We start from the raw sequence: 7,500 nt of genomic DNA on the forward strand, positions 1-7,500 counted from the left end.
GCCATCTAAAGCTATAAAAAGCAAGAAGAGAGCTTGGGGAGAACTTATGGAAGTGGGAGAGATCATCTAGGAAAGAGATCTCAAAGAGATTACAAAGGAAATCTCCCATAAGCACAAAAGGGCCATCCAAAGCGAAATAGAGAGAAGAAGAGCATCCAAGAGAATCCCAAAGCTTCCTCTCCATCCGTGTGCTGCCTCAGTGATCCTCTACCTCGTGCCAAATCAGAAGAGGGTCAAGTAAAGAAGAAGCCGAGCTCCTCCATCTTCAAAACTCGTTTGAGGGCTTCTCTTTACTCTATTTGTTTATATTGTTATATTTGCTTGCTTAAGAAGCTTTGATTTGTTTTTATTCTTTGTTTTAATATCTTGTAACTTGATTCAATCAAGGGATTGAATCAAGGGGTTAAAGGTTTGTTGGTGAGCCAAAGGGAAAACCAACGGTGTAAGGTTTGTTGGTGAGCCAAAGGGAAAACCAACGGGGTTTAGGTTTGTTGGTGAGCCGAGGGTAAAACCAACGTGTAAGGGTTCGATTGTGATCCCGGGAAAACAATCGGGGGTGGTTCTAGTCGGTGAGCCTGGGAAAACCGACCGAGTTCGTTGTTATCTCGCAAAACAACAAGTTGGGTTGTGAGCTTGTAAAACAACCGGCTGTAATCTGTAGGATTATAGTGGAATTCCCAAGAGGTCTTGGGGAGTGGATGTAGGTGCTGGGGTGCACCGAACCACTATATGTTTATTGTGTTTGTGATGCTTTTTGTCATTGTCTAACTTGCTTACTTAGATATATTGCTTGCTTAACTCGTATCTACGCATCCCTTAGTTGCAAGCATACTCAATTTACTTAATCAAGTCCCATTTAATAAATCATACTGTTGCTAAGTTTAAATTCCACTGTGCATCTATATAACTTAGCATAGTTAATCAAAAAGTCTTAGAAGTAGTTTAAAAGTTTTAAAAGACCCAATTCACCCCCCCCTCTTGGGTTGTATCTACTGGGCAACAAGTGGTATCAGAGCAGGTGCTCAAATATTATTTGTAGTCTTAACCGACTAGAGCCAAAGATCATGACAACTCAAATAGATAGTTTTCTAGGAGAAGGACAATCAATTGATACACCTCCACTGTTTAATGGTATAAACTACCCACATTGGAAAATACGCATGCGCATTTTCATTCAATCACAAAACTATTATCTATGGAAAATCATAATAAATGACCTTCACACACTCTCTCATATTAATGAGAAGGACTTAGCACAATTAAATGCTAATGCTATGAACATATTATATTGTGCTATTCAAGAAACAAAGTTTAATGAAATTTCTGCATGCTTATCTGCTAAGGAGATCTGGGATACTTTAGAAAATATTTATGATAAATCTCAGATTAGCTCTCATATGCTTCAATTATATACTAACAATGAGACTGCAGAAAAGGGTGATGAATCTCCCTCAGTCGAGTCGACTCCAAGAAGCTCAGAGTCGACTCCCAAGTTAGTCGAGTCGACTCCAATAAGGTCCGAGTCGACTCCGAGGCAAATCAGCTTCCTAAAGACAAAGAAGAAGAGGAAGCAAGAAGAAAGGAAGAAAGAGGTAAAGCGCAAGAAAGCCTTGACCAAGAGAAAGTCAGACAAGGAATTGAAAGTTAGGAGCAACAATGAACTACAAGAGGTAACTAACTTATGTCTTATGGTACAAGAAGATAAAGTAGAATCTGAATCTAATCTTACACCAAATGACTTTCATGAAAAATATTCTTATGATGAACTTTTAAATGCTTTTCATGATTTGTATAGTGAATGTAGAAAATTAGCTAGGAAAAATAAAAATCTTAAAAAGCTAAATTTGGAAATTTCAAAAGAAAGAAATTCTATTACTGAAATACAAGACAAACTAAATTCTGAAAATAAAAGTTTAAGGTCATTTTCAGAAGAATTGATTCAGAAAAATCATAGCTTAATTAAAGAAAATCAAAACTTAAGTAAAGAAATTAATCAATTAAAATCTTTTATTAACAAATTCACCGTAAGTTCAGAACGATTAAAAATGATGTTTGAAAGCCAATATGTTGCTTGTGATAAATCAAAACTTGGCTTGATTCCTTTACTTAACAATAAATCTCTAGAGAAAAAGGTTATCAATTCATCAAGCAAACCATTAAATAAGATAAGTTATTTCAAAAATGAAAAGGATGGGAATAACAACTTTACCTATCGTTCTAGTATAATTAAATCAAATGGTAAAGTTATTACTATTAAACAGATATGGGTTCCAAAAGGAACCATATGTCCTAACTCTCAAGGACTCAAGCAAGCTTGGGTACCCAAAATGAGAAAATGAGGATGTACACATAGGTGTACCAAGATACCCATGGAACAAAAGAAACTTAAAATATACTTATGAAAAGTTATTAACAAAAATCAGTAATCCTTGCATCTCATCATTATTTTTGCTTAGTATTTGATATGAATTGCTAATAGTGATCAATTTTGTGATATAGAAAATACTTTTGGAAATATGATCAAATCACTTCATAGTGTACTTTACTCACTATTGGATAAGTTGCAAAATGATTAATTTATTAAGAATAATTCTATGAATTCTCTATATGCTTGATTGAGAGTTTTTATCCATGGCATTATTGTTTATTGATCATAGATATGATAATGTGTACTTGGTATGTTTTTAAATATATGCACTATGAATACCAAGATTAAAGAAACCACCTTTAGCATACAAAATCAACTCATGCTAGTATATACTTAATCTCAAAAGACCTTGCCATTGGCTTACTTAAATTATCTTCTTAAAGGTCAAAGTTTTGCTATGCATGCTAACTAAGGAAACAACCAAAAATCATTTCTAAATCTAAAGATGTTGTTTCCATCTCTAAGTTTTCAAAAGCTTACATTGGATTTGTTCTTGGAAAATAAACTTGAAAATATTTTCTGTATTTGCTGAATCTTGTAAAAGTGTTTCAAATGATAAAGGTTTCCTAACTGTGAAGATAAAGAGTATCATGGCACAGTGTTGAAAACCAAAATCCTGATAAAGTTTATGCAGAAATTAACTATTTCAGCACCAAGGACATCTTAAGTAAAATAGGGGTAATAGAATTCTTGAAGAAATGAAAAAGACAACTGTGTATGATAGTCATCTACTTAAATGATTTTTAAAAAGCTATCATCACTGCTTGTCATACATATGATTTCTATTAGATCTATTTTTGATGAAAACTCCTTTTGATCTTCTGAAAAATGGAAAATGAACCATTGCATATCTTTCATATTTTTCAGTCGTACATGTTATGCTTGATATGTTCTTATGAAAAATAATGCCAAATCTGATAGAGATATGTCTATCCTTGGATATCATTCATCAAGCAATGTATATAGAATATTCAATGAAAAGATTTTAGTTGCAAAAATATCAAGTCGTCTTATTCTCTATGAGACTAATGATTTACTGTCAAGATACTAAGATCAAATTATATATGGTTAATCTTTTACATATAACAATCTGAAAACTTGTTAATAATTATAACAAAATTGAGTTTTTCAGAAATGCACTTAATGAAGAAAAATTGATAACTACTAAAAGACTGAATCAAGAAAAGATGAAATAGATCTTGATTCTTGCATGATTAAAAGTAAAGATCACCACTATCATTTGCTTGACTCATGAGCTTTATATTCTGTCAAATGAATGTGTAGAATTCACTCCTATGTGGTTATTTCATTAAAAAGTAGATCTATGTTAAATAACCACCATATTTAAAAATTACACATTACATATATGATAAAGCAATATGTGATTTAAAACAAGCATCAAAAGCTTGATATATAAAAGCTTAGGTAACCTTGTTGATAGAAAGTAATAGTGATAAATCTATGCATCAAAAAGAAGAATCTATGATATCTTGCTTGCTCATAGCACACATTGATGACATCATTTTTGGTTCTACTAATGAAGAGTTATATTGCAAAGTGAGTTTGAAATATGATGAATGAATTAACATCTTCTCTCAAACTCCAAATTAAGACAAACAAGAAAGGGGATCTTCATTGACCAACGTTAGTCCATAAGAAAACTCTTATAGAAGATTGGCGTGAAGAAGGTATATCTATGACCCCATCTTGTAGAAATTGTAAAGGATGAGCAAAGTAGATCTATTGTTTAAAGCTGTATTGAAGCATGATAGAATAATTATTTTATCATACAGCTAGTAGACCAGATTGTATGCTCATTATGTGACCTTGTGCAAGACTTCAATCTAACTTTAATTAATCATATTTTATTGATAACAAATACGTCATAATCTGAATTTTGATAGAAACAAACGTTTAAGATAAGTTGATTAAAACTTAGTTAACACATCTTATTGATAATTATCTTAAGCAAATAGAATCTAAACTAAATTGATTTGACCTTGATAAATCTGTCTATTGCCTCACATGCTTGTCCTTGAACTATCTTGGTTAATGAATCTATCTCTTTAGTTCAAGTGATATGTGCTTGCTTATATTTAGGCAATCTCTTGAATAAAGTGACTCAACATGCAACTATTGTCATATCTCATATTGAGTCATCTAATTAAAAAATATATATATATTGGATGAATGCTTTGTATCTTAAAGAAACTAATGACCTTCCTTCAAGAAAGAAAAATGAGAAATTTCAACTTGAAGGATATCTTCATGTAAGATACACTAAACATTCACATGCAAACAAGAGAGAGGATCTTCTTCAGCCAAAAGTTCACACATAAGAAATCTAATTTGGCTTGAAGAACATATAATGAATAGGTAATTTTAGATACCTTTCTCACAAATTAATTGAGCAAAGTCAATAACTTAAATCCTATTATGGCATGATTAAATTCTTTAATTATTAATTTTTGATATCATGTCTATATGTGTATTGACTGACTTATACTTTTAGAAATTGTTTCATGGTTTGCTCAATCTAAAATATTTCTATGGCTGTATCATAACCATGAAATACACAAGTATATGATTAAAACTCTGATTTAGAATGACTTGTGAGAAGCTACGAATTCTTGGGCATAATGAAAATAGTGTTTGCATGATATACCTCTATACGATACATTTCATTATTTCTTTATTCTGCTCTTTCATGTAGATTACTTGAGAATAACAAAAAGAGAGAGAGATAAAGAAAAGAAAATGGATATTATTCAAGAGAAGTAAAATCCAAGTAGAGGCAAACACTTCAACCTTAAGGAAAAGCAAAACAAACTTAATATATTCGACACATTTGTGAGACTTGTGTGAGCATTCTTTTGGAAGGAATAAAATCCATAATTAATTACACTTAAACAGGGAGTTTTTGAAGTAAACATTTTAACCTTTCTATATTGCTCATCATAGGGATGGTGCCAATGGGGAGGCTAGTGGTAGTACCCGGCACTATTTGACCCAACTATTCGGTGTAGGGCATATTAGGGACGGCACAAGAGGAAGGCTAGTGGTAGTACCTCGTGCCCCTTCCCAACTCCACCGGATAGGGAGCAAATAGAGTATAGAGCATAAGAAAGTTATAAATAAAAAACAAAGTAAATGAAAGTAGAATTAAGTCAAATTTTTAATCACTTGAAAACACACTTTAAGGATGAAATCATTGCAAGATTATATTTAAATAGGGGGAGTTTATTTGAAAAGAATTGATTTTGATCCTTGACATTCTTGTTCTTAGTATTTTAATGCATGACTTAACACATGGTATATTTTGCATATGGTATGATGTCTTGATTTATGGATTCTCAATATTTTGTAATGTTTCATACTTGGACAATTTGATTGAATGTTTGAATTGCTACATAACATCTTTTGTTTAGTTTTATTGAAAAGAAATTTCAGATTTATCATTCACAATCATTGTTAAAATCTGAAAGCTAAATAAAATTGTAGAAAGGAGAAGAGAAGAACATCTCTATTTAGGGAAAATAAATTGATATTGATCTATCTTTCTACTTGCCTAACTTTGATACATAATGTCCTAATACTTGTTAAAATATCCTTTATTTTGTATCGAAACTCAAAATTAAACACAAAGATTCTGAAAGTGCTTTAATGTTATTGAAATATGTATTTTTCAATCGTAACAATTTAAGATGAGCTACATTGTGAAAGATACATATCTCATATTATGACTTAGAAAGCTTCTATTGAAAATCCTATGTAATTCAGAATCCGATTTTGTATAAAAGTTTAAACTCCATATGATTACTAAATAAAATGTTAATGTAAGAAAAACAGAATTTATTTTGATTGCTCCGATACGCATCCGAAACATATCATTTCTTACCTTCAAAGTATACTAATTTTGATTCAAATGATGTGTCTTACGATGATCTTGATTGCAAGTAAATATTTTTAAATATATGACTTTATTTTAATATTTAAAAAATTTATTGAGCTTCATGTATACATTGCTGAAAAACTGTGATTAAGAAATTGAGTTCTATAAATACACATACCTCAATGATCATCTATATGTTTTTTTTTCTCTCCTACATTCTTAGAAACTACCATCAGAATATATATATATAGAGTGAATACTATAAATTTTGAATAATTCTAGATCACTCTACATTCTTGATAACATAGAATTTCAGTTTTATTCACGTTTATTATTAAATTCTGAAATTCAACCAAAGAAAAGAATGATTAAAGAAGAATGCATCTTTTGAGGGGGAGCTTTAGATATTCAGTATCTTATCCTAAAGAAACTTTAATTTGATGCATACCTTGAATTTTATGGATTGATTTTGATGAACCTCCTTATATTGCAAGACATGCTTTAAATTACCTTGAGATGAGTTCTATAAAGGTTGTCTTATCTCAAACCTTGAGTCTTATGAAAATAAGCTGAAACTTATAGAAAATATATTTTTGAGATTGACAATTTTATTGAACATTATCTTAGGATTCTAAACTCTTAAATGGAATGATCAATTGAGGGGGAGAAAGAAAATTTCAGAAGGAGAGGTCTTATTGGACTTAATTGCATAAATCTATAGCTAAAGGAGAGAGAAAGAATACTAAATGAAAAATGATCCTAATACTCTCCAATATGTATTATCTGAAATTTAATCTGAAAATCTTTATGATACACCTTGAGGCGTGTTATTTGGTTAGTATATCTTATGCATAAATCATGAACCAAATTGCAAGTTGAGCTTAAAGAGCCTCTAACTTAATGAAAAAGGGGGAGAATAACGTGTAAAATTTTCTTGAGCATCTCTTAGAAAACCTATTTTGATATTCACTAATGAGTCCTAATTGACTTGATCTTTAGAACTTAAATTGTGTGCCAATTCATATTTTTATGTATCAAATTGTTTTTTTTGGAATAGAAGAATAAAGTCTTTAAAAGAGCTTTAAAAGAACCTTCAAAGCCTTGAACTTTATGTATACTCTAAGATATATTATAAATTGCATGAATTCATATTTTGGTATTTATGCCACAATATTTTTAC

Source organism: Phoenix dactylifera, chromosome 10 (assembly GCF_051530095.1).
Source record: "Phoenix dactylifera cultivar Ajwa chromosome 10, Ajwa_hap1_PhDact_Kaust_v1.1, whole genome shotgun sequence".
NCBI lineage: Eukaryota > Viridiplantae > Streptophyta > Magnoliopsida > Arecales > Arecaceae > Phoenix > Phoenix dactylifera.